Source organism: Pygocentrus nattereri, chromosome 21 (assembly GCF_015220715.1).
Source record: "Pygocentrus nattereri isolate fPygNat1 chromosome 21, fPygNat1.pri, whole genome shotgun sequence".
Classification (NCBI taxonomy): Eukaryota; Metazoa; Chordata; class Actinopteri; order Characiformes; family Serrasalmidae; genus Pygocentrus; species Pygocentrus nattereri.
Genome location: NC_051231.1, coordinates 821,868 through 847,321, shown reverse-complemented (window position 1 = coordinate 847,321; position 25,454 = coordinate 821,868).

Here is a 25,454-nt window from a genome sequence, read left to right as displayed (position 1 = left end):
CTGATATGTAAGCATACGGAACTGAGTAATGGACCTAGTAACGGCCCATCTACTGTATGTGGGTCACTGACACCTAGTGAGGACATCAGTGTTTGTTAACTTTGTAATTCTTTGCAATGTTCCTCATTTAAATTGCACAAAGCATTCCGGTAGCCTGTTAGTCTTTATGTAGGCAGGTTGTAATCCCAGTCTAGTTATTGGGTGGAACAGGTTTTTTTCTTTACCTTAATTCCATCCTATTTCATTTGCCCCAGTACTGTTCACCTAAAGAGGAAGATCTGAAGACAAAACAAGTAATTATCACAAATTATTACAACACACTTCAGTTCCATTTCTGCAAACCTCTCAATTACCCCAAGGGAAAACATTCAAAGAAAAGAAAATTACACAACTATACTTAAAAGCATCGAGGTGCAGTACTAATAGCAGATGTGCGCTACGGTGTTTTCGCTCAGACTTTGTGCTTCCTAGACAAATTCTTAACATTACAGGCTATTATTTGAGCTGTAATTGACTGGGTCAGCGTTGATGGTCTAATATGAGGCAGGACTGTAATTGCTATTGCTTGATTCTGCGCAAGAGAGACTAAGATCTCAGATACTCGGATTGTTTTAGACCTGCTGATTTTATCAGAGCAGCACTGCCCATGTGGTCTGAAATGGTTAAGGGGTAATTTTGCAAACGAAAGCTGTCAATATCCAATCTGTCCAGCACAGAGTAAAGCAAAGCTGCTTTGCCACGGTGCACTTAGACCCAGGAGAAGGAAGTGCATCACTGAGAATAACAAATATTTTCGCCTTACTGAGCCACAGATAAAGAACTGGAGTGAGTTTGCAGCTGTGCCAGCAATTATTATCATATGGCACGTTATAAAGACCAGAGCCTGATTGTATTTGCCTTCATGGTTGAACCTTTATGTACCATTGGTGATGCATTCAGAATCTTGGTCTTTGTTTCCTTGAACTCATTAAAATTTGCATCCAGTGTGTTTTCTATGTTGACCATAGTAAATTGGACCACCATACAGAGTCTGGGCTTTCTGTGTGCTTCTGTGTTTCCTATGACTGTATTAAAGAAGCTCCATGCTGCCTTTATTGGATGCACCGTGAACGTTTTTGAGCAAACATTGGTACAAATTCATTGATTTCATCAGCGTAATTATAAAGGTGAGAGTGAAGTGGAGTTCAATCTATTCAAATGTTTGCTTGGCTACTTTAGTTTCTGACAGCAAAATACACATTTACAAACTGTCACCTTTGTTGGATTATATTCTTTACATATGACAATAAATGTGACAGTAGTATTGAGAATTATGCTGTAAACCAGGAATTCCAGATTTTGTTTGTTTTCTTTTTAATTTCTGCATAATTCATTTTCATGAGATGTAAACAGGCTTTTTTGCAGAAGCTCACAGACTCTGAATTGTTCACTTCAGTGGCTTTTCCATCCACCAAATATCGCTGTGTCATGCACCCATTCCCCAGGTCCCAATGACAGCCACAAGAGAAGGCAGGAAGATGGAGCCTGATTCCTGAACACCTCCGAGGGATGCAAGTGACAGCGGGAGAAGGACGTCAGCCACCAGAGGGAGGGACGTTGACGACGGCCACAAGAGGCATGAAGGCAGGACACAAGTCCCTCCTGTTCGTCAGCGAGGCCACTACACTACACCGCACGTTTGATCCAGACAGATGAGCTGTGGAGTGGGGGTGGTGATGGGGAGGAGGAGCAACGGAAGACTGAAGAGCTGAAAGCCTTGGTTTGGGAAAAGGGACTGAAAAGTCTTGCTTTGAAAACGTGTCCAGCCTCGGTTTGGTTGGTGTTGTCATTCGTTTGATGTGGAAGTCCAGGGCAGCACATGATGTGCTACAACCTCAAATGAGTTTTCATGCTAGGACAAAGCGGAAAAGTGGAATATTGCTAAAGCTGAAATGCGAATGTTGGACAATAAATGATGAGGGATTAAGGCATAAATCACATGATTCCGTGATTTCTACAGATGCTCTGATCTTGGCACGTAGCTTTATTTGTAAAGGCGGCTTTCGACATTCTGAAGTGTCTAAGCCGAAGCTCCTTTGAAAAATGACTCTGCCCATGTGCTGCCAGATTGTCTGGTGCATTTGGGGTCCCAGACGCAAGGTGGATGTTGTTTGGTGGCCCAGAGATTTCAGCCCTCATTAGGTGGGCCATTACTCGTCCTGCTTGGTGTCTCTAAGCTGCAAACACGGCCATAAAAAGATGGCAAGATAATTCTACTTAACACAAAAACCCTAATCTTGCATGTTTCGATGCAGCCCCTAATCTCCTGGGCGCTGCAGATAGGTGGATGGAAACTTAGAGGAGGGAAACTTAATTTGCATTTTTTTTCTACCAAAATCTGTATTTATGCATAACATTTGAATGGAAACACAGCCAGAGGTGGAAATAGGACATTATTAGTGATTCTAAAGCTAATTAACCTTAACCTGTTACATTAAACAGGTAAAAAGATGCTGTTTGATGCCTGAGAAACCGTTTTATGATAGATTTTAGAGAATATTTTAGATTCATTAGTGGTGGAGGGGTACATTCAGGGTGTTGTGAGGCAAAATAGTCCCAACAGAAAAAAGAATTACACATTTAGCAGTTTTATCATATTCAACATCACACATAAAAGCTCAGAAGATGCGCAGGTGCACTGGCTGTTTTGGATAGTAAATAAAACAGATATACAGATACGGTGACCCCTGGTTCCCACCACCACTGTCAAGAAATCAAAGTCAGTACATTTCTCTCAAATGAACCATTTCATATGAAACCACTATGAGTGACAGGGCCAATCTTATCAATTGAATTTTATGCAAATTTGGACAAAATAATTCACCTTTAAATGCTTCAGATGTCTGGTTCCTATCACCACCATTTTGAACAATCTGGATCAATGAGCTTCTACAGAATAGAGTGTTTCACATCAAACCAGTCCGAATACAAAAGACAGAAATACATCATTCTTTTTCAGTTTTTGACATAATTTAAAAATATGTGTTGCTCTTTATATTGTGTGTAAATTTCCTGATGAATGGACCAAAGGAAACAGCCCAAAATGACTTGGAAAGACGTCTGGTTCCATTGACTTACATTAAAAGTAAACTGGGTTTTCTCCTTCTCCTGTCGCCGGTTTGGAGATACAAGGTTTTGTTCTGATAACAGTGACCTGTTTTGTGTCCATGTAAACGGGTTGAGCTGATGTATGTTTTATTTCTGTTGGTCTATTGTCTTGCTGTGACATCATCTTCCATTTTACAAGCAAGATCAGCAGGGAATTCCAACTCGGCCTTGTAAAGGATGATCCCTTGTCAGTGCCCATTCACCCAGTGCGTCTTCCGCAGGGACGGAATGAAAGAATCATCTGGAAAGTTGAGGTATAATGTGAGATTTTGAAGTTGTGCTCTGTGCACGAGGCTCAACAAGAACACTTCCATGTCAGTCCGGTTGAGTTTGACCCCAAATTTCTGGGTTGACATTCAGACAATCTGTCAGCTCCTGGATGACTCATCTGCCAGTGACCTCTAATATGACCCCAGCCAACTGAGATCAGATGTCCATCAGGCTGCCCAAGAGAAAATCGATATCCGCAGGATACTCCTCTGCCTGTCAGACGGTCAGCAGAAACTGTTAAATGCTATGCTTTTTGACCCAACTTTTTCAGAGCTTTCTCAGAGCTGTCCACTCAGAGTTGTGTCTTTGCCCTTCCTAAGCCCTGTGGGCCAGTCGTCCAGCCAAAGATTAAACCTAATCTAGGTTTGAATTAACTTGTCAGTGGAGAATGTGTTTTGCAAATGCTTCATGGACTAGAAGTTTAGTCTGTATCTGGGAAACGGACTCATAAAGAGAATTTGGGTGAGCGTGGTTTGGCACCCGTGCTGTAAACTAAGAAAGAGCTCAATCAGAGTCCTGGCAGCTCTACTTGTCTCTAAAGAACAGAAGAAAAGAGACGTGCTGAATGTTAACAAGAGTTAAGCAAGGACTTGATCTAGTAGAGTCTAACATCTTTCAGAATGCTTGAATGGCCACTGTGAGTATTCGCCAGATGCTATCAGACACAATCATTAAATCTGATTTTTATTGGTCTGCACCATCTTTGACACAGAAGAGCCACTTTTGGTTCACTTTTTGTTTGAAAAAGAGATTTGTGAGCTAAAAATACCTTCACACAATGTAAAAGTTCTATGCCAATTTGAAAGTTCTCTCTAGTTAAGTGGTTACGATGTAAAAGCCATTCAGAGCGGTTTAAAGTGAAATGCTGGCGGTGTTGAAAGGTAAAACAGCTCCCAAACTACTGGTTATTACACATAAAAACTCAGAAGACATGAAATGGTTCACTGGTATTTTGCATAGTAAATAAAATGGCTGTAGACCTCAGAAGTCCTGGTGCTCTTCACCACCAGGGTAAAGAAACCAGAGTCAGTAGGTTCTGCTATGATTAACCATTTCACGTCAAACCACTTTAAATGACGTTGTTTACAGTTTAACAACTGAATCATGCAAAGTTTTTGAAAAGTCAGTTCCCATCTAAACACTTCAAATAAATCTGCAGGGAGGTTTACCTGCAAATACTGAGGTCTGGACACTGGGGTGGTCAGTACATTGCTCTGAGATCACCAACAGTCTTCTCACAGTACAAGGATGGACCAGTAGCGTCTGGCTGCAGATGTGCTCTTTCAGCCAGATGAGCTCTCGGCCACAGTGAAGTCACGTACACATAACGGCAGAAGCTCAGTTAGTCCATGTTTCATCCATAACACAGCTGGAGAATTCATTTAATGAACCTCCCTGTTGAAAAAATCACAGAACCCATTAAAAGTGTCTATTGGTTCCTGGTGGTTTTTGGGGTTCTGTGTTTTCCTGATGGGCTGATATCACAGTGTAAAGGATTCTGATCGTTTAATTAGGGGTTCTAGGATTGAGCCAATTCCCATTAGGAGGCGAAACAATAAGGTATTACTCCTAATGGGCCTGCAAACACAGTTATGTTGAGACGTACTGTTTCAGCGCCCACAGCGTCGTCTGCTTGGTGCCGTTCCACATTGTCACAATGTTGTGGTTGTGTTGATATGGACGAGACAGCAAAAGCAATTAGTCCTATGTTAATTGTACATCACAACATCCTAGAACCCTTAATAAGTTCTATTTTAATCACTATTACAGTTTTTGATAACCGGTTCTTGGTCTTCAGCTTGGCTTTCATGAGTTTCAGCTGTTTTCTGCTGTAAGCCGACACTCATGTCTGATCGTCGTCATTGGTTTTATTTTAAAAGTTTCCATTTTTAACTACCTTATTATCAGTCCGACAGCATAGATATACAATCAGTGTGGCTCTTGGTGCCCAGCAGTATGTGGTTCATTGATTTTCCTCATAAAACCGATAAAAACCCTGTCGTGGAAGAGCGGCACAGACGTCATCATCCCGGATGGACAGAAACACCTGTGGGTTTCTTCCCCTCTTGAGGAGCCACCTGAGATGCTTTTCCACCAGGTCTGAAGATGATCCACATAAGATGACACACTGGATCCACAATGGATCATTCAAACAAATACAGGTTTCCTTTTTTAATGTAAACATTGTTTCTTTTCCTACACAAAAAAGGGTTCTTTCAATGTCCACTGTTCTATATAGAACCATTTCTTTCAATAAATAACCCTTGAAGAACCGTCTCCTTTAAGAGAGGAGTAACTAGTACACTTTTATTTTCTTATTACTAAATTTTTAAATCGGATTGTTTTCCATCATGTTTCAATTCCTCGTTTTATGCTACTTGTTTATTTAACCCCTCCTTCCCTTTATGCTCATGTTTTTTTTATCAAATATAAAATAAATTTGGGAAATAAATGGATGCAAATCTCACATATATTTAGGAATTATTTTTATTTGTAGCTCAAAATGTCTTTAACACGACAAATACATGTTTTCCTTGACATTTGACACATTTAACACATTTAAACTATATGTTTGAGTTCTCTGCACAATGAAATGTTCCGAGGATCACGACGTTACTGCACAGCTAAAAACATGATTACTCAGTGTGACGGAAGCCCAGAATAAATACCAGCTTTGTACTTATATTGAATGACGTGTATTTTTTATGGCTAGGCATGACGGCATGTTTAAAATGAGCCAGATACAGCCCTGACAACAGCTTGGCCACAGAGCAGCCTGACAGCTGCCTTCTCATTTCCTGCTTGTATGCAGGCCTACAAGGACCTGTTGGCTGTCAATCAAAAGCAAATTCTGTTACAGGCAATATACACATTACAAGTATGAGGCGACGTGTGTGGTGTTATAAGCACTGCACTAAGCCACCATAGTGAGGCGATCAGCTGGGAACCGGACTCTTCATTAACCATAAACCCTAGAAGTCCCTGGGAAGAGCAATGTGGCATTAATTCAACGCTAAAACAACCGATGGCATCACTAGGATCCCTGGGCAAACAAGTGTTTTACCTCCACTGACTAACAGAACGGCAATGGCACGCTGGATAAGTCACTATCGCTATGACCATTTCAGCGCTCTGATGTAGCTTGATGGTTGATGTGTAGTAGAAAAGTCTGAAAGTCAAAGCCTGAACTTTGATCAGACCAAAATCTGCAGGGACATTGTTCTACACCCGCAAAGTTCAGTCCTAGAAGTTGGTTACCTTTTCTGTTTTTTATGATCCAAAAACTTCATCCATTTTTGGTCATTTTGTATCAGTAGTTTTGTCTTTGGGTCATTCTCCAGAAATACTCACGATTCTGTCCTCCATAGGAGTCACTGGTGTAACCGATCCTCATCGGTGTTCCACATAATAACATCAAACCACACGCTGTCCATCAGGGAACGTCCACTAAAATATGGAATTTAATCCATTTGTGTTTCTGCTTTTTCACAATGACCTCAGAATGAAGTCGGTCACACCAGTGACGTCAGCTAAACGCTTCATATGAGATCATGAGCTGAATGAGAAGATCTCTGAGAACTGAGACACAGTGGACTCACCATGAGCTTTTCTTCATAGAGGAGAGCCCGACTCCTGAAAAACACCCCCACACCATGATCCCCCCTCCACCAAACTTTACACTCGGCACAATGCAGTCAGACAAGTACCGTCTCCTGGCAACCGCCAAACCCAGACTCGTCCATCAGTTTTCCAGACGGAGAAGCGTGATTGGTCACTCCAGAGAACTCGTCTCCACTGCTCTAGAGTCCAGTGGCGGCGCTTTACTCCACTGCATTCCACGCTGTGCATTGCGCTTGGTGATGTAAGGCTTGGATGCAGCTTCTCGGCCATGGAAACCCATTCCATGAAGCTCTCTACGCTGTTCTTGAGCTGATCTGAAGGCCACATGAAGTTTGGAGGTCTGTAGTGATTGACTCTGCAGAAAGTTGGTGACTTCTCCGCACTATGCCCCTCAGCATCCGCTGACCGCTCTGTCATTTTACGTGGCCGACCACTTCGTGGCTGAGTTGCTGTCGTTCCCAATCACTTCCACTTTGTTATAATCCCACTGACAGTGGACTGTGGAATATTTAGTAGTGAGGAAATTTCCCGACTGGACTTGCTGCACAGGTGGCGTCCGATCACGGTACCACGCTGGAATTCACTGAGCTTCTGAGAGTGACCCATTCTTTCACTAATGTCTGTAGAAGCAGTCTGCAGGCCGAGGGGCTCGGCTTTATACACCTGTGGCCATGGAAGTGACTGGAACACCTGAAATCAATGATCTGGATGGGGGAGTGAAAACTTCTGGAAATATAATGTATGTTGTCATGTATTGCACACATACAATGTTAAGAAATGTACATATATCTTTTGCCATTCGCTTTTAAAATAACCAGTTGCCCTAACGTCTGCAGTCATGAAGTGATTTGAGACTTAGCATCTGAAGCATCTGAAAGTCCTGACTGATGCCCTCCATGACCCTCTGTAGTTTCTGTACACCTAACAGGTCTGTAGATGATGCCTTCAATCAGGCTTTGTATAGACGGTCCTGACACTTATGCTTGTGTGTTGTTTGTTGACCGTAGCTCTCTCACCATCATTCCCGACCTTCTGCAAGATAAACTGTGGCAGCTCAGTGTCCGCTATCTGTCTGCCACTGGATCCACAGCCTCTCGTCTAACACGAAACACCATGTCAGGGTGGACGACCATGTTTCTGACCCTCTCTGCTTCAGCCCTGGTGCTTCACAATTCCGTGTGCTCTCTCTCCACACTACTCTGGCCAGTCTCACCTTGAACAATGATTGTGCCAAAAGGAAGAAACACAGCTGGTGTCATGGTAACAACCTGGAGTTAACACACACTGTGGGGATGACCATTTACTTCAGAAAGAAACCCACAGGAAATACACAGCTCCACAGTCTTACACATTCCTGGACACCAGCATTCAGCAGGACCTCAAATGGGACAGATGCAGCACTGTAGTTATGAAGAAGGCCCAGCAGGACTTGTATTTCCTGAGGGAGCTGAAGAAATGTGGGCTGACTAAAGCACTGCTGGTCCCGTTCTACATGGCCATCATCACAGCCCCCATCGTCGTCTTCAGACCCCAAGCATAAGCTACAGCGATCAGTGCGATGTGCAGAGCATATCATCAGCTGCCGACTCACCATCCTCGACGTTCTTTACTCATCTAGGATGAGGAACAGGAGGCAGAAAATCAGAGCTGACCCCTCACACCCCGGACAATCTCTCTTCCAGTGGTTTCCATCTCAGCAGAGACCAAGAGTGAGAGCCGTAAAAACCCAGCAGTCATCTCCACAGCTTCTTCTACCAGGCCATCCTCCTCCTAAACAAGGTGCCTTCTTTACATCTCACTGCTACAACTTACATAACCACTGTCTATACCAGGGGTCACAACCCAAATGTTAAGAAGAGCCATTCTGTCCTTTCAATAAAAATCAAACCACAGCAGCAATATTTTATGTGCATTTTCTTGCAGTAACGTTTTACCATCTTGGCTGTGAATGTCTCTCAGTATATGCTGATGTGTTAATATATAATATAAAGAAAACTTTGCTCTGCTTTAACTTTAGATCAGCTATAGCTGCTTTTCTCTGGCAGGAAACTTTTCCTCAAAACTAGAACAGTCGATTGCAAACCGTCTCTCAATGTTCAGATTTTTATGAAGCTCAAGTCGCTTCTCATTCTCCAGCTTCTTGTTTAAATTTTCCCATTCCACCTTAAATGGTGCCAGAGGCGCGATATGTAACTGTCGTTCCATTTAAGGTGGAACGGGAACATTTGAACTAGAAGCTGACTTTTTAGCATTTCACAGTTTGGTGTTGCAGATTAAGCATGTAAGGAAACCAGCTGGAGTGATTATAAAAGTTTATTCATCACCAAATTATTGATGTTCATCTTAAATCTCTCTTTGCTCTTTTGTAGCTACTAGCTGGAACAGATTGTTGTCTGTGTTACTATGGGGACCAGAAATCTTTTCATCAGGGTTAAAGGGTGAATCAGCAGTTCTACATCAACTCCAGCGTTTGAGACCATTTACTGTTAAACTGTGTTGAAGGATCAGCAGAGCTTTATTTTACTGTAGAGGAGGATTATTTTATTATTACCTGCTGATCTGATTCAGCTGTGGAGCCGCGACAGGGCAGTAACAGTAATAGTATATATAGTTTATTCAATATTTATTTTATTGGATTAAATCAAACAAAAACGGATTAAAAAGACAAAATTAGGGACAGTATACAATATATTGCCCATATATTTTGGAGGGGTCGAAATCTATAATATCTAAATTTTATATATATATATATATATATTTCATGATCAATTTCATGATGAATGGACTCAAAGAAACTCAAACTCAAAATGACTTGGAAAAGGCTCTGGTTCCATTGACTTACATTAAAAGTCAATTAGGTTTTTTCCTTCTCCTGTAAAGCTATATGTATATATATAGATATATATATAGATATATATATATATATATGTACACACACATTTCGCATGGACTGGTTGAGGGACCTTCAGGAGTGCCCTGAAAAAACACATATTAGTTACAATCTGCAGACTCTTAGGTTCCTTTATACTGAGCCCAGAGCTTTTTTCCCTCTCCAGAATACCGCATTGTTAGGATGTGCAGCAATGTGCAGAGAAATGAAGCCATTCGAGAACCAAGCCTAGATTTCGTGCGGTCGTGGCCTCTGGAGAAATGCATTCGCGTTGGAGAACAGTGAGCAGAGAGCAGGGCTGAATTCAGAGGTGAGAGAATTGCTGTTTCAGATGCGGTGGATGACATTCTCAGCCAAACAGTGAACATATCCAGCGTCCAGTCAGATACAAAGTCGTGATCTGTTCCACTCTCTGTCCACTCCGTGGTGAGATGAGGGGACTCTCAGGCAGCCTGGCTGCAGTTAATCTCAAGTGGATTTTAAGTGTTCACTTTTAGCAACGGTTGCCATTTTAGACAGGCTTAAAACAAAACTGGCATGAATCTCATTCGACGTAACGAGTGGCTGTAGCGCAGTGTTTATATCAGACCTGCTCCATTTCCATTCCCTGAGGAAACTGCAGAGTGACTCTACAGCTTAAGCGAGCTAGGATGTGGCTAAGGAGCTGCAAGGCTGTTGCAATGATACAACAGCGGGTTCCTATGGTGCTGCTGTGGTGTTCCATGTGGTTGCAAATGTGTTGATAGGTGATTGCTAGAGTATCACAGGTGGTTACTAGACGGTTGTTAGGCGTTTGCTGGTGGTTCGGCTGCTTTGGGATCAAACCTGCACAGACATCCCTCTTTGAAACTTAACTTGCTTGTGTTTTAAGTAATTGGCCCCCAAAGCAGCACAAACAGGTGGCCAGGATGACAATTTGACTCGCTGTAATGAAGCCTTTACTAAAGTTTAAAGCCTTTTATTGTTAAGTGAGAGAACGTAAACAAATAAGTAAACTTTTGAATAAATTGTGCTTAGCTGAAATAGACATACTACCACTACTATTACTATTACTAATACTATTACTAATACTACCACCACCACCACTACTACTACCACTACTCCTACTATTACTAATACTACTACTACCACCACTACCACTACCACTACTACCACCACTACTACTACTATTACTAATACTACTACTACCACTACTACTATTACTAATACTACTACTACCACTACTACCACCACTACTACTACTATTACTAATACTACTACTACCACTACTACCACCACTACTACTACTATTACTAATACTACTACTACCACTACTACTATTACTAATACTACTACTACCACTACTACCACCACTACTATTACTATTACTAATACTACTACTACCACTACTACCACTACTACTAATACCACTACTACTACTATTACTAATACTACTACTACCACTACTACTATTACTAATACTACTACTACCACTACTACCACCACTACTATTACTATTACTAATACTACTACTACCACTACTACTACCACTACTACTACTATTACTAATACTACTACTACCACTACTATTACTACTACTACCACTACTACTACTATTACTAATACTACTACCACCACTACCACTACTACTACCACTACTACTACTATTACTAATACTACTACTACCACTACTACCACTACTACTACCACTACTACTACTATTACTAATACTACTACTACCACTACTACTACCACTACTACTACTATTACTAATACTACTACTACCACCACTACCACTACTACTACCACTACTACTACTATTACTAATACTACTACTACCACTACTACCACTACTACTAATACCACTACTACTACTACTACTAATTATTATTATTATTATTATTATTATAACAACAACAAAAATATGCAGATTATATGATACAAAGTTCTCAGGAAAAATAAAATCAGCAAAAAGGCAAGAATAAAATAAAATAGGATAAAAAAGTAGAAAAGACTGAAAAAACAAGACTAATAATATGTATATAATAACAAATAAAGTTTCTTTATTTATTTGTTCATTCACTTATCATACATGTAAGGTAGCTGCTTTACATGGATCTTTAATAATAATAATAATAATAGTAACAATAACAACAACAATAATAATAATATGTAGATATATGACAGATTTTTCAGGAAAAATAAAACCAACAAAAAGACAAGCCTAAAAAATAAAAATAAAAATAAAAAAGACTAAAAAAAAGAAGACTAACAAAATAATATGTAAATAAAAATGAATAAAGGGATTATCACAGGGATTAATAATAATAATAATAATAATAATGAAGAAAAATACAGTAGTAATAAGAAGAAAATCAAAACACAGGAATGAGGAAAACCCCAGTAAAGGATGTGCTGTGATCGTCTGTATCTCTCCATTAACAACTCGTTCCATCCCTGCTGTGTTTAACAGCTGCAGAGAAATCTTCCACATTTCTCCATACGATAAAAAACCCCTCTCAAAGTTCATGAACTGACACTGTGACACTCCCTTTCAGTGAAAGAACGGAGGAGTGGAGGAGAGGCTTCACTTGGCTTTTGTTCTCTTTATTAACTGTAATTTCCCTGTTAGATTCCAAATATCTTCTATTTTTGAGTAATAAGATCAAGAGGTGCGTTCACTTAATACACACGCCAGATTCATTAAGGCTGTCAGCTTGCTTCACTGGATTAACCTAAAGTTCATAAGGTGACCATTGATTTTCCTTCTGCCTTTAAATGCTCCAGCCTTAAATTGCTGTTGTAGCAGGTGAGGCAGTTTCGTCAGCCTCCAATCAAACAGCTTTGAAATCAAATGTTCAAGCGTGTTCTGGGAACAAAAAACGGCAGCCCAGGGAGTTGGGCCAGAAACAGATAGTTTGCCCTTTTGACAGAGCTGCCCTCTATCACCTGTTTCTTTGGGCTGTAATCGTTCCTTCCTCCGTCTGGTCCCTTCACTCCTGCTGTAATTGATAGCTTGTCCTGGAGCGTTCTGTGACCTGGGATTGAAATTCTCCACTCGGCTCAGGGACAGTGACCATGAGTGGAACCCAGTCTGCACTCGGTAATTAGTCAGAATACTTTATGCCCTGATGACACTTTATGACAACTTTAATTAGTTAAAGGGCTCGTATACTTATAAAAATAAATCTACCTCACTTTTTTTGAAAAAAAAGATTATGTATGCTATGTGAACACGTGTACATGCTCAAGTCCACATAGTCTATGCACGCAAACTAAGCTGAAAACCAGCCTGTTTGAAAAATGAATGATTTTGTGACATCACAAAAAAAAACAGCACACAACAAATAACCACATGTTCAGCCTACAGCATTTCAGCCGTTCACACTGAAATTATAAGGTGTGTTTCTGCCTGTGTTGCTTATTGAATGAGAAACAATGCTGGGTAACCAATCACCATACAGATGATTTACATATCAGACTTTCTACACAAAAGAATGGGTCACTTCTAGCCCTTATAACCTCGTTGTACGCAGAAGTGTTTTTGTTGTGTATAAATGCTGATGTTTATTGTGGCAGATGTACAGGATCGTTTGATATGAAGACAGTTTGTTTAGTCTCTGCATGGCTGTCTTTGTGGAGAGCAGCTTAATACACAGTCACAGCATTTCCCCCTGAAAGAGACAAGACTGTCCTGCTTAGAACATTGGAAACCGTAATGGGGGTCGCCAGCTGGAGCTTAGGGAACCAGCCCTGCTGCTAGTTCGTCCCCATCAGCCGACAGTACGTGACTGAAGTGCCTTTGAGCAAGACGCCTAACCCCAACTGCTCCCCGGGCGCTGTGGATAGGGCTGCCCACCGCTCTGGGCAAGTGTGCTCACTGCCCCCTAGTGTTTGTGTGTGGTGTTTCACTGCATGGATGGGTTTTACATGCGGAGGTCTAACTATTACATGCTTTAAGGAGATGGTTCTACAAGGGTTCTTTAGCAGTCTTTAGGCAGTGATTGTCTTTTAACCATGTGTTTTGTATAGAACCATTTCACAGAACCACCAAGTGGTTTGCATGGTGAGTCAATCAGATTGATGGAGAATGTGCTGCGTACGGTTCTACAGCACATGTCACAAGCTTGACATCATAACACCGTGTGAATATATAATGACGAATGGACCAATAGAAATGCTCCAAAATCACTCAAAATGAAATCTCTTTATGTTAAAGTGCGTTAAAAGCTGAGAAGGTTTGCCGTCTCCTGTTAAACACCTATTTTGGAGAAATAGTTTTTTCTTCAGACAGTGATGAGCCAAAAAAGCTTTCTAACAAATATGGGTTTGCATGCCTACACTCACTGATTTAGTCCGTTGTATTGCTCTTGTTTCATTTTATTCTGCATTATGAGCTGAACTTATAAAGAACTGTCAGTTTTTTTGATCAAATGAGGCGATTAAGCTACTGAAAAATTGCAGCTAAAATAGCATCTGACTTGGTGGAATTGGAGACCAAACAGTCTAATATGGTTAGAATGACTGCTAATGGCCTTACTAGCTGAAAGTACAACGCAATATCAGACTAAATATGCACTAATTTCGTGAAAGTTATGCGGCAGAACATACAGGGTTCTATTTTGTCAAAATTTCAAAATGATCACAGCCACAGTCATTTACACCAACCCATGACGGATTGTTGACCTTTCCTTAGGAGCTCTCTCAAGAACAAATTTGAAGAAAAAGTTTAGTAAGATATTTTTGAATGAGGCCCAGTGGTTTTATATAGAACCACAAACACCATTTGCATGCTTACATTGTTCTTTCCTTGGTGAAATAGCTGCAAACGGTTCTATACAGAACCTTGAAAATATTTTTAGCACCAATAAACTACAAGCTTGACATCACATTAACAGCAGGACCCTTTTTAGTACTATACAGAACCAATTTCAAAAATTTTCCACTATTATACCATGCAGAGAACTATTTAGCACTCAGAGGGTCATAACTCATGGTTCTAAGTGTCACGATTAGCCCCTCCCAGTCATCCATGTGCTTTTCTTTTGGTTTCAGTCATCCATGTGCTTTTGTTTTGGTTTCAGTCTTCCATGTGCTTTTGTTTACTTGTCTATGTGCTTTCCTTGCTTTGATTCTTCCCTGTCCTGCCCCCTTTTTTCTTGACTCCGCCCCTGGTTGTAACAGTTTTCCACCTGTGTCTTGTTAACCATCATTAACGTCATTATCCCTGTTGTATTTGAGCCCTGTTTTTTCCCTAGTCCCTTGCTGGCCTTTGTTTGATGTGTAGTTCTGTGTTTCTGTTTATTATACCCTGATCTCTCCGTGTTGGCTCCTGACCCTGGACTGTTCTGATCCCGAATCTGGATTTGCCCCGAATAAATCTTGCTTATCTCCGCATATGCGTCCGCCTCCTCATCGCTCCCAAAGTTACACTAAGTAGAACAATTGCTTTTCACCTGGCCAGTATAGTGTTATGTACACTCTAAAGAGTGAAGTGTTAAGTGACAACAACTAGCTGTGTTTCCTGCTTTAAAGAAGACAAAATGTGTGAACTTTAACTGGACACAACAATATTTACACAAACACAAAAATCTGCTGTCATCGCGCGCAATTAATTAGGCCTTAAGGTCCATGTTGAACTTTTGAGGGTATGTTTACATTGTCTGTACTTTTATTATACCTGTACTGAACCCTTTCGTCTAACCGTGTCTGAATATTCCATTAATTCCCGTAAGTGCGAAACAACGCGTCGTGGGTTAAAGTGAATTACTGTGACTTGTTTCTTTAAGCCAGGTCCAATGTTTCAAAAAAGAGTTGATGAGCTTTCATTAGGATGAGATAAAGATGGATGACTCTGTCATAAACAGCCTGTGCATGAAATATAATAATCTGTCATGCAGTCCACATATGAGAGTGAAGCTGACTGTCGGCTCGGCCGTCACTATCAGCGGGAATCTCCATAATTAGCTTTCAAATTAGAAAATTAAGGATGCATAAAGTGTGAGCGAATCTCTGAATGTATCTCAGTAGATTAATCCAAAATTAGCTCGGATGATATCGATAATAAAATGCTGCATCAATTACCATATTTCGAGGTGTAAGATGATGTTTTTAATGTTTATGTCACACTCACGCTGCTCTTTGACAGTAATTAGTGATTATGTCCAGAGGCCATGCTGCGAATTAATGAAAATCAGACACAGCGTCTATTTAACTGAGAATATTGTGACATTTGCATTGTCTGGGATGGAGAAGGAGCAAGAAATACAATTGAAGAGGCTTTGAATGAGGTACAGTGCCATGTGAGCTGGTTGAAGTATGTAAAGTGACCTGTACAGGTCAACAGGAAGTTAACAATTAGGCAAATAACAGTCCAATGTGACATTGCTGACAACAGGCTCTGTGAGCTTTACATGTGTAGGGTTATTACTGTCATTTGGCTATGCTATGTACATAGCTATGGAAGGATTTACAGTACATTTGGTCTCAATAGGCCTGTGACCGTGGCCCCATTCATTACGTGTCTCTAATAACTGTGTGAACAACAGACATCGATCAGGAATAATATTATGAGCACCTCCTTGTTTTTACTGTATACATAGTATTCACTGTATTTACAGACTGTAGTCCATCTGTTTCTCTGATACTCTGTTACCCTGTTCTTCAGTGGTCAGGACCCCCATGGACCCTCACAGAGCAGGTACTGTTTGGGTGGTGGATCATTCTCAGCACGGCAGTAACACTGATGTGGTGGTGGTGGTGTGTTAGTGTGTGTTGTGCTGGTGGGAGTGGATCAGACACAGCAGTGCTGCTGGAGTTTTTAAACACTGTGACCACTCACTGTCCACTCTAGACACTCCAACCTTGTCGGTCCACCTTGTAGATCAGGCTCATCTGCTGCTGCACAGTTTGTGTTGGTCATCCTCTAGTCCTTCATCAGTGGTCACAGGACGCTGCCCACAGGACGCTGTTGGATGGATATTTCTGGTTGGTGGACTATTCTCAGTCCAGCAGTGACACTGAGGTGTTTATAAACTCCAGCAGCACTGCTGTGTCTGATCCACTCAGACAAGCACAACACACACTAACACACCACCACCACATCAGTGTTACTGCAGTGCTGAGAATGACCCACCACCCAAACAGTACCTACTCTGTGAGGGTCCATGGGGGTCCTGACCACTGAAGAACAGGGTAACAGAGTATCAGAGAAACAGATGGACTACAGTCTGTAACTGTAGAACTACAGTGTGCAGCTATACAGTAAGTGGAGCTGATAAAGTGGACAGTGAGGGTAGAAACAAGGAGGAGGTCATGATGTTCTGGCTGATCGGTGTAATATCATGGTGTTCATGTTCAGAAGGGGCGTGGTGTGCTTTGCAAAGCAACTATTAATCATTTATTAGTGTTATTGTTGTTTGTTGCCGTTCATAGTCACAGATGTGTTACTATATTCAGCTCTGGGCTTGGTTGTCTGTGGCTGTGGCTCTACCACTGAGATAAATTGCATGGCTAGAGTGAGCTCCCCGCTGTTTTCCCTGGAGTTTATTGGCTTTTTTTCCTGCTTTCTTAATAAAAGAGCGAGTTGTTTAAGCGAAATTATGGCCTCCCTGATTTTCCTTTGCCTGGTGCCACAATGTCGATACCATGTCCATCAATACTAACCTTAAAAAATAGCCCCAAGAAATATCAACAATGAAAACATCAATTCTGTGTGAGTTCATGAATTTCGCCAGTCATAATTCTCTCTCCAAGCTTTGTAGCTTCTTTGGCACAATAGTACTTGAAATGCACCGTATTAACAAACCATAATGCATAAGAAATGCTATGATTGTAACGCGGAGCGAGGAGGCGGACGCACATGCTGAGATAAGCGAGATTTATCAGGGGCAAATCCAGGGTCATGGTCAAAACGGTCCAGGTTCACATAGCCAACACGGATAGATTGGGATTCAGACACAAACCAGAATAGGACTAACAGAGTTCAGCGAAGCAAACATCAAACAACGACCGGCGAACACAAGGGCTTAAATACACAGGGCTTAAATACACAGGGCTTAAATACACAGGGCTTAAATACTCAGGACTTAAATACTCAGGACTTAAATACACAGGACTTAAATACACAGGACTTAAATACACAGGGCTTAAATACACAGGGCTTAAATACACAGGGCTTAAATACTCAGGACTTAAATACACAGGACTTAAATACTCAGGACTTAAATACACAGGACTTAAATACTCAGGACTTAAATACTCAGGACTTAAATACACAGGACTTAAATACTCAGGACTTAATTACACAGGACTTAAATACACAGGGCTTAAATACACAGGGCTTAAATACTCAGGACTTAAATACACAGGGCTTAAATACTCAGGACTTAAATACACAGGGCTTAAATACACAGGGCTTAAATACACAGGGCTTAAATACACAGGACTTAAATACACAGGGCTTAAATACACAGGGCTTAAATACTCAGGACTTAAATACACAGGGCTTAAATACTCAGGACTTAAATACACAGGGCTTAAATACACAGGACTTAAATACACAGGGCTTAAATACACAGGGCTTAAATACACAGGGCTTAATTACACAGGACTTAAATACACAGGGCTTAATTACACAGGACTTAATTACACAGGGCTTAAATACACAGGGCTTAAATACACAGGACTTAAATACACAGGACTTAAATACACAGGGCTTAAATACACAGGACTTAATTACACAGGACTTAAATACACAGGACTTAAATACACAGGGCTTAATTACACAGGGCTTAAATACACAGGGCTTAAATACACAGGGCTTAAATACTCAGGACTTAAATACTCAGGACTTAAATACACAGGGCTTAAATACACAGGGCTTAAATACACAGGACTTAAATACACAGGACTTAAATACACAGGGCTTAATTACACAGGGCTTAAATACACAGGGCTTAATTACACAGGGCTTAAATACACAGGGCTTAAATACTCAGGACTTAAATACTCAGGACTTAAATACACAGGGCTTAAATACACAGGACTTAAATACACAGGGCTTAATTACACAGGGCTTAATTACACAGGGCTTAAATACACAGGGCTTAAATACTCAGGGCTTAAATACACAGGGCTTAATTACACAGGGCTTAATTACACAGGGCTTAAATACACAGGGCTTAAATACTCAGGACTTAAATACACAGGGCTTAAATACACAGGGCTTAAATACACAGGATTTAAATACACAGGGCTTAATTACACAGGGCTTAATTACACAGGGCTTAAATACACAGGGCTTAAATACTCAGGACTTAAATACACAGGGCTTAAATACACAGGACTTTAATACACAGGGCTTAAATACACAGGACTTAAATACACAGGGCTTAAATACTCAGGACTTAAATACACAGGGCTTAAATACACAGGGCTTAATTACACAGGGCTTAAATACACAGGGCTTAAATACACAGGGCTTAAATACACAGGACTTAAATACACAGGGCTTAATTACACAGGGCTTAAATACACAGGGCTTAATTACACAGGGCTTAAATACACAGGGCTTAATTACACAGGGCTTAAATACACAGGGCTTAAATACTCAGGACTTAAATACACAGGGCTTAAATACACAGGACTTAAATACACAGGGCTTAAATACACAGGGCTTAATTACACAGGGCTTAAATACACAGGGCTTAATTACACAGGGCTTAAATACACAGGGCTTAATTACACAGGGCTTAAATACACAGGGCTTAAATACTCAGGACTTAAATACACAGGGCTTAAATACACAGGACTTAATTACACAGGACTTAAATACACAGGACTTAAATACACAGGGCTTAAATACACAGGACTTAAATACACAGGGCTTAAATACACAGGGCTTAAATACACAGGACTAAAATACACAGGGCTTAATTACACAGGACTTAAATACACAGGACTTAAATACACAGGGCTTAAATACACAGGGCTTAAATACGCAGGACTTAAATACACAGGACTTAAATACACAGGGCTTAAATACACAGGGAAATGAGGGTCAGGTGAAAACAATCAGGGCGGAGTTACAAAACCAAAACAAACGCAAATGGAGTGGGAGGAGCCAATCATGACAATGATAGCATTTCATAATGCATAATAAACATGTAATGCATTTTTATAAATATTTATGGCTGTGATTATGATGCCTGGTATTGACAGGATATTCATAAAAATTGTTACCTTATTTATTATAGTCATTATATCTTCATTGATTTAATGTTGATTTTGCATTTGAGACCTAAACATCAAGCTGGACCTTCTTTTTAAGACATTTATATGTGACATTTATATGTAAAGAGTAATGAAATGAGCCAAATAACTCCTATAAAATCCAACTTGATAGCTAAAACCTTTTATTTCAGGGAATACAGGGCAACTCGACAAGTCTTACATAATGCCGTTTTCCTATGTTACACCTTTTTGGTTAATTTGGTTTAATTGTTATTTATAAAGGGCGGCACGGTGGCGTAGTGGGTAGCGCTGTCGCCTCACAGCGAGGAGGGCCTGGGTTCGATTCCCCGGCCGGGTGACCGGGGTCCTCTCTGTGTGGAGTTTGCATGTTCTCCCCGTGTCTGCGTGGGTTTTCTCCGGGTTCTCCGGTTTCCTCCCACAGTCCAAAGGCATGCAGTCAGGCCAATTGGACGTGCTAAATTACCCCTAGGTGTGAGTGACTGTCTGTGTCTGTCTGTCTGGGATGGACTGGCGACCTGTCCAGGGTGTATCCTGCCTTCCGCCCGATGACCGCTGGGATAGGCTCCAGCACGACCCTGACGGAGAAGCGGCTTAGAAAATGGATGGATGGATGTTATTTATAAATGACATATTTACCTTTGTGTATTTCTTTGGAATTATGTTTTGTGTTACGTTGTTATTGATGTTTGAGACAAAAAAGCTTATAAATGTATTATCTTCTCTTTTATTTACAACATGCAGGTCTGGGAGACCCCAACACAACCCTGCTTAGTGCCCCCAAAAGCTACAGCTGACTTTAGAATGGCAGTTCCTTGGATTTCTCCGATAAGCACTTGATGACCACTTCTTTCAGCAAAGAAAATAAAAGGCCAGCTGTTACAAATCTCATCAAAATTAAAGATCGATTCTTACGTTCTCTGATAATTAACACATTAACCAAGTTAACTCACTGAAGCGCTCACTGGCAAATACACCGAAGCCGTTATGCTTTCCAGGGCTGGTTTCTTAAGTAATTGATCAGTACGTTATTGCATAATAAATCTCGTGGAAGGGAAAACATGCCCCGGCTGATGCAGTGAAGCCGTGTCAGTTGGTTATTCCTTTTTTCGGGGCACGGATAAGGGAAAAGCGATGAAGCATGTCCGGCCCGCATGACTTGGCGTTCGTCACTCGCAGATTCCCTCTGCTGCTGAATCAGGAGCCTCGGGATTGAGGAGGCTTCATTTTCAATCTGGGAAATAAAGTAATCTGAGCAGGGGGAGAATTGCAGGGCCACTCTCCAGAGATTACCTTCTCTGCGCTCCACTGATCGCACATCATTGAGAGGAAACAGCCCTCCACCCCCACCCCACTTCTGTGTTTTCATTTGCGCTGGGTGGTTCGTGCTGGAGCCGAGCTGTGAGGAGGGTCACCATGGAGATGCCTCAATCACCATCTACTGTTTAACCAGGTTAAACCAATCAGTATCCATCACTTTCCATGATAATAAAAATGAGACATACTGTATAAAGCAGTTCAAATAATTGCACATCTGAGTTATTGCACACATTATTATTATTACACATATGAACCGTTTGGTATCGAGTTTTGCACAGATGATCCTGCAACGCGGGGGAGCGATGATGAGGAGGACGCATACGCTGAGAGAAGCGAGATTTATTAGGGGCAAATCCATAATCAGGGTCTAAACGGTCCAGGATCAAACAGCCAACACGGAGAGATGGAGGGACAGACATTACGACAAGGAACACAGACTAGACAAACAACAGAGGCCAGAAGAACAAACACCATACAAAGACCAGCAACTAACAGGGGAAAACACAGGGCTTAAACACAGGAACATCGAGGGTTAACAAGACACAGCCGAAAACAGGGAGGGCGGAGTCTAGAAACAAGGAGGAATCAAAACAAAGAAGCACGTGGACAAGACCAGAGATAAACAAAAGCACATGGAGGAGTGGGAGGGGCCAATCGTGACAGAACTATAGTATCACACACTGAGGGAGGAGTTATAGAGTTTGATGGCCACAGGTAAGAATGACCTCCTGTGGTGCTCTGTGGTCATTTCGTTAGAATGAGTCTTGAGCTGAATGAGCTCCTGTGTCTCATCATTACGTCGTAGAGTGGGTGGGAGCCATTGTCCATAACGGCCTTGTCCATAGTAGCACCCAAATTAGGGAATACTCTCCCTGGGTATTTGGGATACCACCTCTCTATCTTCCTTTAAATCTCTCTTAAAGATTTATTTGTTTTCACGATGTGGTCGCTGTTCCGTTTATACTTAAATGTTTAGTTTAGTGTGTTCATATTCTTTGATTGTAAAGCGTCCTTGAACGTGGGAAAGGCGCTATATAAATAAAAGGGATGATGATGATGATGATGATGACCTATAATCTCAGCTGGGTGCCACATGCCATACATCAATAGTGGCATTTAATGTGGTGTAAATAAAGGCCAGTTGAATGTGGACTATCTAGTGCACACTTTGACCAGTAAAGGTGGCAAAGGGAACATTGGAGTGATGCCCTAGAACCACTTAAATGGATTCAGTAGACTTTATTTTTTAGAACCGTTTTTGTAGACTATAGTCCCTGAGACCCCAGAGCCTCTTTACAGCTCACAAAATATCCTTAACCTTTTTTTGATCAGCTTGTTGCTTCATGACTTTTCTTGTTTTTATGGAAAATGTGAATAAACAATATTAGTAAACTGATATTGTGTTCCAAACACCCTCTGGAGAAATGTATACACAACTTCTGTTTGGGGTCTCAGAGATAGCTAGAGTAAATGATTAAAGGCATTAGATTTTCATGTGTACACACACACACACACACACACACACACACACACACACATTAGCAAATATGGGATGTCTGTGATGCAAAATCCAACTATGCTTGGAAAATGTTTAGATAGCATTCCAGAGAAGAACCATTTATTATTTACCTAATCAGCAAAAGTGAAGTGTCAGAAAATATTAGATATGACCATTTGCCCTTGTCCCACCTTGCTTGCAGGTGAGGGCAGATGTGCTCGGACAACGTTGTGAGTTCGTAAGACAAAGCGATGGCAGGCAAACCACAACAGCACAATCAGTGCAAGGCTATTTATTTAGTGAGCGTATTTGAGAAAATAACAATGTTAAGAGAAGAAAAATAAACAAACAAACAAACAAACAAACAAAAAATACAGAATATATTTATACATCAGACGGCTGGACTCTAAATAAAACGCTGCTCCAATTATTTTTTGACTACTCCGTACCTGGGAGCTCCAGTGCAATACGCTCTCTAGTATATACACTTATTTCAAATGTATTTATCTGTTGACATTCATATGTTTACATATGCACTACACTCTGCATTACATTGCATTGCTTATTATTATTTTCGTTTCTCCCCGATCTGCTCTGAGCCAATACAACATCATTTTGTTCTAATGCGCACTGTATGGTGTAAATGTGAATGACAATAAAAGTCTGTCTAGGTCTAAGTCTATGTCTAAGTGTAGGTCTAAGTCTAGGTCTAAGTCTATGTCTAAGTCTAGGTCTAAGTCTAGGTCTAAGTCTATGTCTAAGTCTAGGTCTAAGTCTAAGTCTATAAACTTTAAAGCAGCAACAGCTTCCCTCCGAATACATTGGCTCAACAACCAACTGAGCATCTTCCTCCTCTACAGAACCGCACTGCTCCTTAAATAGACGTCCACTGGTCTACCCAAGTCCTTCATCCCTGAGAACCATCAATAATAACATGAAATAAATAAATCTAAGAAATCCAAAAATTGTGTTTGTCCTTATTTACCAGAATGATCTAATGCACATTAGTTTACCAAAGGAACTTTTCAAAGGATGGATGCTGGACTAGCTGTCTTTAATTGTATTGTACAAGCTGTCTGATCTTGTTGTGTGTCTGGAAAATATCCTGCTCTCATTAGAATAGACTAGGTTAACAGGCTCCTCCAATAATATGCAGAAGCAGGCTTGTGGGCTAATTGGTGGGTTTTACTATAAAACTGTGCAAATGTAAGAATTTGTAGTTTACAAGTTATAAATATTCTCATCACAGGCTTAGAAAAAGCCATATAGTGCGCATTTTCTTTCTTCTAGGAAATGAACACTTTGAAATCAGTATTGTTTAGATGAAAACAAACTGAAGCTACAAAGTAAATTACTGTTTGAAGAGATCCATGGCTGATGCATGATCATGGCTTCATGACTACCTTATGGTTCCTTATGGTTCCTTATGGTTCCTAGTATAAACACAAATGGAGAAAAATTAACATGCTAACGCAAATTGTGCATCAAAAAATCTTTACACCAAAAATGTGGCGAAGCAAGGTTCTTAATAAAGTGGCCAATAAGTGCAAACAATGAACACAAATCTACAAAGTGAACCTATATATGTGTTTCTGATAAAATGGCCTATTTGTGTAACTAAGGTAGATGAACATAATGAACTGGCAACTCGGTCTACAACATAGACCATTTATGCATGGAACGCTTTCCATAAAATGCTGTCTGCACAGGAAGACCATTCCTGAAGATATACCTTCTCATTCCGGACTCTCCATTGGTATATTTGCATATTATCACCAGGTACAGGTCAAGCATGACGGGTTAATCTCTCTGTTATCACTGTTACATTTTATTTCAATTAAAAGCCAATAGCCAGTCAATCATACGTGAGTTAGGAGATAGGAAGCCAGCTTATTCCATCCCATTTTGGGGCATAACCTATTCTGCCTCATTTTAGGAATATTTCAGCCAAGAAATTATTATTCAAATGGTTTCCCGTCCCGTATCTGACCAGCTGACAGCAGTCAGATACCGGATGGGAAACTTTCAGCGCTTTTGTCACAGTTCATTAGGTTTGGCTTCCAGGTTGTGGTATCATATGCCATATGAATATTAATGTGACTTTTCTGTGCAAATATTCACTCAGTCTTAATAGCAGCATCAGCATGGCAGTGCTGCTAATCTGGTGTTTTATATATTCCCCTATGGGCGGCTTTGTAGAATTGTTATCAATAAGGTTTTAACCCAGCTGTGTAAGGCTGAATCTGAAGGGTCAAGGTCTCACAGACAGGAGTGTTTTCCCTCTGCTAAAGTGCTGAATTCACCTGCTTGGTGATTCAGTTTAGCTCAATCACGGGGGAAAATATTTCAAATGCTTAAATTTCATGGGCACTGTTAAAAGGTTTCACTGTAAATTTACTGTAAAGCACTGCTACCAGTCGCATTACTTTTAGGGTCATTTACTGCAGTTAAATACTCTGACTTTATATCTTAACTCTA